The 7,046-nt window shown below is 43.4% G+C and overlaps 1 pseudogene; it reads right to left on the minus strand.

Moving 5' to 3' along the window:
* Positions 1-3,487: 3,487 nt before the first annotated feature.
* LOC109690634 (protocadherin-8-like) lies at positions 3,488-6,845 on the minus strand (annotated as a pseudogene).
* Between the last annotated feature and the right edge of the window lie 201 nt (positions 6,846-7,046).

The following is a 7,046-nucleotide window of genomic DNA, read 5'->3' on the forward strand; positions in this document are numbered from 1 at the left end:
GAAGAATGGAACTTACATACATGTAGTGGCTGGTTTTCTCTCTAAAGGAGCCCCACTTTAGTTCCTGTGGAGCTCCTTCCTATTAGAGGGTGGCTCTTATCTCTGGAAATGCCCTCACAAAAACATGCCCAGAAGTGTGCTTTACTAATCTCTTAAGCATCTCTTAATACAGTCATGTTGATGAGATTAACCATCCCAGTGAAGAGCAGACAAGAATAGTCCCTCGCAAACATGTGTTGAGCAAGGGCAGTGGATCACTGGTTACCTTCAAGCCCCGGTTCCTCCAACCTAACTCTTTCAGATCAGTGCTTTACATTAGAGCTTGCTGTGGAGTTGGAGATGTTTTATAGTTGTCTTATCCATGGCCTCTAGCCATGTGCAGTTATCAAGGAACTGAAATGCATCTATTGTGACCAAAGAATTGAATTTTTCATCAAATCGAATTTCAATTCACTTAAAATAGTCACTTAAACTTAACAGCCACTTGTGGCTAGCAGTTTCTGTTTTGGGCAGCACAGATCTTAGCAACCTCAGACTCTTCCATTTGGAGACATTAATGTTTTGCACTTGCAGACTTGATTCTTCCCTTAGTCTCAGTCAGTCTTGCAAAAACAAGACACAATATAGATACTTCCATCCCAGCCCCCAGCCTTGCAGCTCATGGATCTGGTTAAATACAAAAGTGTCCTTCACTCATACAGCCCCCCAAATCACTGCATTTTGGCCCATCTCCTTCTTTTGTTTCTGTTCTTCTGCCTCAGTTTATTCCTAGCTTCCTGCTGACAGGAAGGAGTCTTGATAAGACTCTATCCCATATTACAGAACTCATAGGTCTTTCCACCCTTGCTCTCTGTAGCCCCAGCCTCTGACAGAGCTATTGGTATCAATGGGCTGAGTGCCCAGAAACACATCATCAGGTACCTCTGCTGGATTTTCTAGCATTGCCAAAATCTGCCACTGTTATACCCATCAAACACGCAGCAACCCTTCCAGATTACCAGGCTAGAGATATGATTTGGGTTTCTCCACACCTCCATGCTGCCTGTCAACAGCTTCCTCCTCCTTCTCAGGGAGTTTCATGATTAAGGAGGGAGTCTAGGTTCTTAATCCAGTCAAAAGTTATTATGAAGTAGAATTACAATCTCATTAGAATTATTTACACATTCGTAAGTAAATGAAAAGATAAAGTACTTTATTTGCCTTCACAAATGGTGCTAGAATTTAAAATATGTGTTTATTTATTGTATTCATGCCAATAAAGACTACTTTTAAGACTCGTTCATTAAATATCCTGGATTTTATAAGATCATCATGTACTCTGTCATTTACTGTTGACAGAATTTAAGGAAATGAATACCAAAACTAAAAGGTTTATGCATGTGATTTGGCTTGCAAACACATGACAGAAACATAAATGTGTATATTTCCAAACTTAACTATCTATATAAGTTAAAACATTTCAGATGAAATGACTATTTTTGAAGGATGTCAAGGTAATCCATCCACTGAAGGATGATTTAATTCATCATTCTTTACAGAAAAGGGAGAGATGGCATTGCTGGCCTATAGTTTAAAACTGTCATGTACACATGGCAGCCCTTCACTTTGGGAAGCACAGACTTGAAAATAACATCATATGAGCTCTGAGTATCCACGTTGGAAATTCATATTTCTCAGCTAAGAAATGTGAGGGTTTGAAGAAAGTTTAATCTTCTAACTATTTTCATGATGTGACAAAGGATTCTTGTTGGTTTGGGATTCCTGGTTTATTCTCAGGATCCTTAGATTTTGTTTTGTTTTGAATAATCTGAAACAATTTGGACATAGAAGAGTTTAAAATTCAAATGGTGAAAAATTAAAATGTTAACTTTAAAATGCATGCAACATGCAGTGGTTTAAGGGCTGGTTTTCTAGCTGTTTGCTTCTTTTTTTTTCTTCCTCTGTATTTTCTGCCAGTGACTTGCACCTCCACCTGCTGGCACTCTGAGGAAGTGACTTCAAGAAAGTCAACTAAATTATTTCCTGGAAGCTTTGATATAGGTTGTTTGGCAAAAGGAATGAATGAAATTATAATCAGAAGTGAAATTTCAGAAGATTGCCCATGTATTTATTAATCCATTCATTAACTGTAGTAACTATTAGAGTAGGATGCCAAAGAGATTTCTAAAATACCTTCATTAAAATTATCTTCAGCCTTTAATTAAATTGTGTTGCTGTCACCTGTGTGTCATCCTTTCAATAATCCCATTAAAATTTTTATAAGAAAATTCAGCAGAGATTTGGAATATTTACCAAACCACAAATCAGAAAATCTCATTTAAACTCAAAGATAGAAACATCCTCAGGAATGTAAATTGGTCCTTAAATTGTTAAAACGCCCATAAAACAAGAATTAAAAAACTACTAAAATATGTTCCATTAAAATAACCCAGAAAATAAAGCAGCACAATGGAAATTCTAAAAAACACTAATACATTTTACCCTAATCTACAGTGCAATTATGACTATTAAAATAGTCATACAAGTTATAGTGGATGTGTCGGTTAGATCATGCCTTTCATTCATCCATTTAGTAAATGTACTGTTTTTGTTTTATGTTGAGTTTATGTTTGATGCTAGTAATTCAATAGAATTGCCAGTTTCAATATGGAACAGGAAACAAATAACAAATAGATAAATAAATAATGCCAGGCAGTGATAAATGCTATGAAGGGAATAAAGTAAGGAAGTGAGGAGCAATCCTTCTAGTGAAGACCTCTTGAGTAGATGGACCTGTGAGCAAAGGCCCAAAGGCAGACAGGAAGCAAATAATGTACATTCCTAGAGAAAGAACTTACAGGGAAGGGAACAGCACCTTTTAGGACTGAGATGAAGATAAGCATGGTGTATTCAACAAAAAAAAAGATCAAGTGGACAATCTAAATTATCAAAAGAAAGAATGGTAAGAAATCAGGTAGGGAAAGCAACCAGGGGCCAGTGAAGGTAGGTCTTTTTAGGTTTTATGTGGCTGATTTAGAAATATGGTCCCAAAATTCTTTGAAAACTTTTCAATGTAGAGATGGTGTCTTTGTCCCTTCCCCTCAAATCTAGATAGGCTTAAGACTGCTTGGACCAGAAGAATCTGGGTTGTAAAAGAACATGTGATTTCTGTCTTATTGGATGGATCATTCATGTGTGTAGCCGTCAGCTGCCCTGTGACTTTCCTGAGGCTGCCATGTTATAAGGAGTCAAACTACATGTAAAGGGAACATGAAACCTCTCTTCCTCTCTCACAAATCAGCTTTTCTAGATTTTGATGCCAGACATGTAACTAAATAAGCTTTCAGACAGTTACAACTCTGAGCTATCAAATCTTCCCAGCTAACACCCCAAACACTTTGGAGTAGAGAGAGACACCTCTGCCAGGCCTTGTCTCAACTGATTCACAGAATCCACGAGCATAGTTGGTTTTAGCTAGTGTGTTTTGGGCCAAGATAAGATACTGGATTTCATTTTAAATGAGAAGACTTTGGAGAGTTGAGAAACAGGATCTAATTTATGAAGTAAAAGGATCAAGGCCAGATCTTACATAGAGAATAGTGCTCACAAGGGCAAGAGTGAACAGAGTGGCCACTTTGGGGCTATTGCAGTTGGCTAAGCAAGAGTGACAGTGCCTGGGATAGGGTAGTAGCAGCTAAGATGTTGACAAGTAAACTGCTTGAAAATATATCTAGAAATTAAACTCATCAGGATTTGCTGCTGGATTGGAAGTCATATGTAGAAGCAAAATCAAAAATAACACCAAGGATCTTAGTCAGAGCAAGAACTAAGTGAACAGAGGTATCCACTATTGAGACACAAAAGAATAGGTTTGAAGAACAGAAATCAAGAGCTCAGTTTCAAGCATTACAGAGAATTTGACCCTTTCAGAAAATGTGTTTGTAGTCCACAAAACCTTGAAATAATACATCAGATGGATTGAATAGCATGAGGTTGTGTTGGTGTGCATTTTCTAAACAAAGTAAATCCGAACAAAGTCACAAACTCATATGTCCCCAGAAAATGAAATCCTGGCCTATATGAAATTTATCTATTATGAGAAATGGGTATTTGTTGTTTATGCCTTCCAACTGAAGACATCTTGTTACAGTAGTCTAAAATGACAGAGACACTCCCCTCTGTGAATATATGATTGGAGCCACTGTTTAGTTTTTATTTTCTTAAGTTTAGTCAGGTATGTTGATGACTTTGAGAGGAAGAAGCTCTAAGTCACAGGTTTGAACTTACTCCTTTGCTTTGTAATCATTTGATAGGATGCTTTCTTCATGCCTCTTCTATTGATATCAGAACTGCTGTCATTCAATTTTCTGTCTCCTTTTCCACTGTCCTTCACACTAAATTCATCTGGATTTGGCTGCGTCCTGGAAATGAAAAGGAAAGAATTACTTTGTTATCCATAAAAAAAAATGTACAAAATGTAAAACACATTGCTTAGAGGTAATGATAAATACTCCGAAATTAACTTACACTTACAGATTTATCACCTTTGCAAAGGGATGGGGAATGAAAAGGAACAGAGACTGAACTCTATTTAAAAAGAGAGGTGAGTGGCAGTTAATATCAGCTTAGATATGGAAACTAACAGAGATGGCACTGCATCCCTCATCTCCAGTGCTTCAGGACAGCAGTGTTAACCCAGAGGGAGGACTGGATTCAAGCCAGACCCAAAGGAGTTACCATGGGCAATAAGGTGTGTCTACATGAACATGTGACATGATCTGACATTATTGTCACAGTGACATGGCCTCCTGGCCTCATCTGTGGAGCATTTTCCCCACAATAAAAAAGCAGTCAATTCCATTAGCCATTTGAAGTCCCAAACATGATCAGGCACTGAATTTTCATAAGGTCCTCCAGCTGGAAAATCTATTAAAGGTTAATGAGGAGTAAGAGGCTGAAGGTACTCCACCTGGGCCCTTGGTAACCTAGTTCTCTCCGGAAGAGAGAGACACAAAGACAGTTTACAGTCCCCAGACTGGGAAATCTCTGCAAATTCGTCCCCTTGGAGAAGAAGAAAATGGAAAGCGGCCATACTCCGCAAAGTCCCTAAAATCGTAATCTCCAGAATCAGCCCCTAATGCTCTAATCATGTGGGCCAGTTTGGTCACTCCTTGCCTAATAACCGTTTGGACAGTGTTTACAAAACTTCCTCCGTGTCCTAGCCCCGGCAGAAACAGGTTACAGTGACCATGGCCCCTAGCTGAAGGCCGCAACCGGTGGGCCAAACATCGACCTAGACTACTGAGAGGTCAGGCTGCCTCTCTGGCCCCTACACTGTTCTTTGCATGGCGGGTCCCTCTTGTGGCTGTGGCGGCTCTACCACCATTTTTCCGCCAGGTGGCGCCAGGCCCGCAGGAACTAGAAGCAGTGTGGCAGTGCACTACAGGGTAGGCTGGCCTCAGCTGTCATCGGGCCAGTGGGCTGAGGGGACAGATGACGCTACAGAGACAGCTCACCGGCAAGGACCACTAAGTAACCCAAAGGCGCGTCCAAGGGCAAGAACAGCTGGGCAGTCACTGAAGAGTAGCAGGCCCGCAGGCAAGGCGCATGGTCGTTTTGGTCCAGTCGCAGCAGCATTTCGGCCAGCTCCCCGCCGTCAAAGTATGGTGGGGAGCGCAGCTCCTCAGTAACTGTGTCCACAGAGTCCCTGACACAGCCCACCTCGGCTTCTAGCAGCCAATAGGCTATCTGGCCATTGAGGCCCAAGTCCGAGTCCTGGGCGGCCACTGTGGCCAAACAGTCTTCGGGCGAGTGTCGCATGCCTGCACTTCATCTACTGGTCGAGTTTTAAAGAGCGGCGCATTGCGTTCTTGTCGCCAACGCGCACGGCGCAGGGCCTCGAGGTGCGCAGCGGAGACGTGCCACCGTCCTCGGCCACCAGTGTCTGGTTGCACTCGGCCATGCGCTCGGTCACCCTCAAGCGACAGCGTAGTCACCGCCAGGCAGGTAGCTGCCCTCTTGGGTTGGCTGCAGCCGGAAGTGCTCGTGCCGACAGAGGGCGCAGCGCACCTACTGGTTGGCGTCCGAATCTCTGTCCGAGATGCTGACCAGCGCCACCAGGCTCTCAAGCACCGCCCCCTCCAGCACCACCGAGGTGGCGCCGGTCTCTGGTGTCCCTGGCCTCTCCGATGACGTCGCGTTCCCTGTGTTGGTGGCACGTCCGGAGAGGACAGTAGGTGGTGATGACTTCAGGAGCGTTGTCGCTGACATCGCCGATGCACACGATGATCTTGTAGGTGATGTGCAAAGCCCAGGGCCGTGATTTTGTGCCCTCACCTCCAGCTTGTAGGTGGACTTTTGAAGAATAGCCTCCTACTCTTGAAGAAAGGCTGAGCTGTGGTCATTGGCATCGAGCACGTGCACGGTGAGGGCGGCCGTGGCAGAGTACAGAGAGTGATCACCATCCTAGGTCACCACCAACTCCAGGCTGTAAGTAGCTTGGCTCTCATGGTCCAACTCCTGTGGCAGAACCAGATTGTTGCCCTAGGCGCGGTCTGCAAGCTTTGCAGCCGTCCACGTGCTCGTCCACAGGCACTTCCGGGAGAATGTGTGTGCCCACGCCATGCCCTTTGATACCTCCACGCGGATCTGGGCCCTGGGGGAAGCAGGCGCATGGTCATTTCTATCCACCATCCCTACTTTCACGTGAACCAACCTTTCACGTACAGGAAGCTGCCCATGGTGAAAGCTAGCATGCACTATGGACTGGGGCTGCACAACCGCTCAAGGTCCTGTCCTGCTTCCCTGACCATCAATTGCCCATCCCTCTTGTGCACTGGGAGCAGAGAACTATTGAATTGCTTCATCAGACAGAACTGACTTGACACCTTGCACTAGGAACTAAACAGGACATGGTCACACAGAAAATCTATGACAATACCAGGGGCTTCCTCCTCATAGGTGAGGAAATTGACAGTTTTGATTCAAGACCCTGACATAAGTAGCAGTTACAGAAACATCAAGGACTCCAGTCCAATCCCTCCTAAAATGTCACCAAAAAAATCGGA

Source organism: Castor canadensis, chromosome 10 (genome assembly GCF_047511655.1).
Source record: "Castor canadensis chromosome 10, mCasCan1.hap1v2, whole genome shotgun sequence".
In the NCBI taxonomy this organism is placed as follows: Eukaryota; Metazoa; Chordata; class Mammalia; order Rodentia; family Castoridae; genus Castor; species Castor canadensis.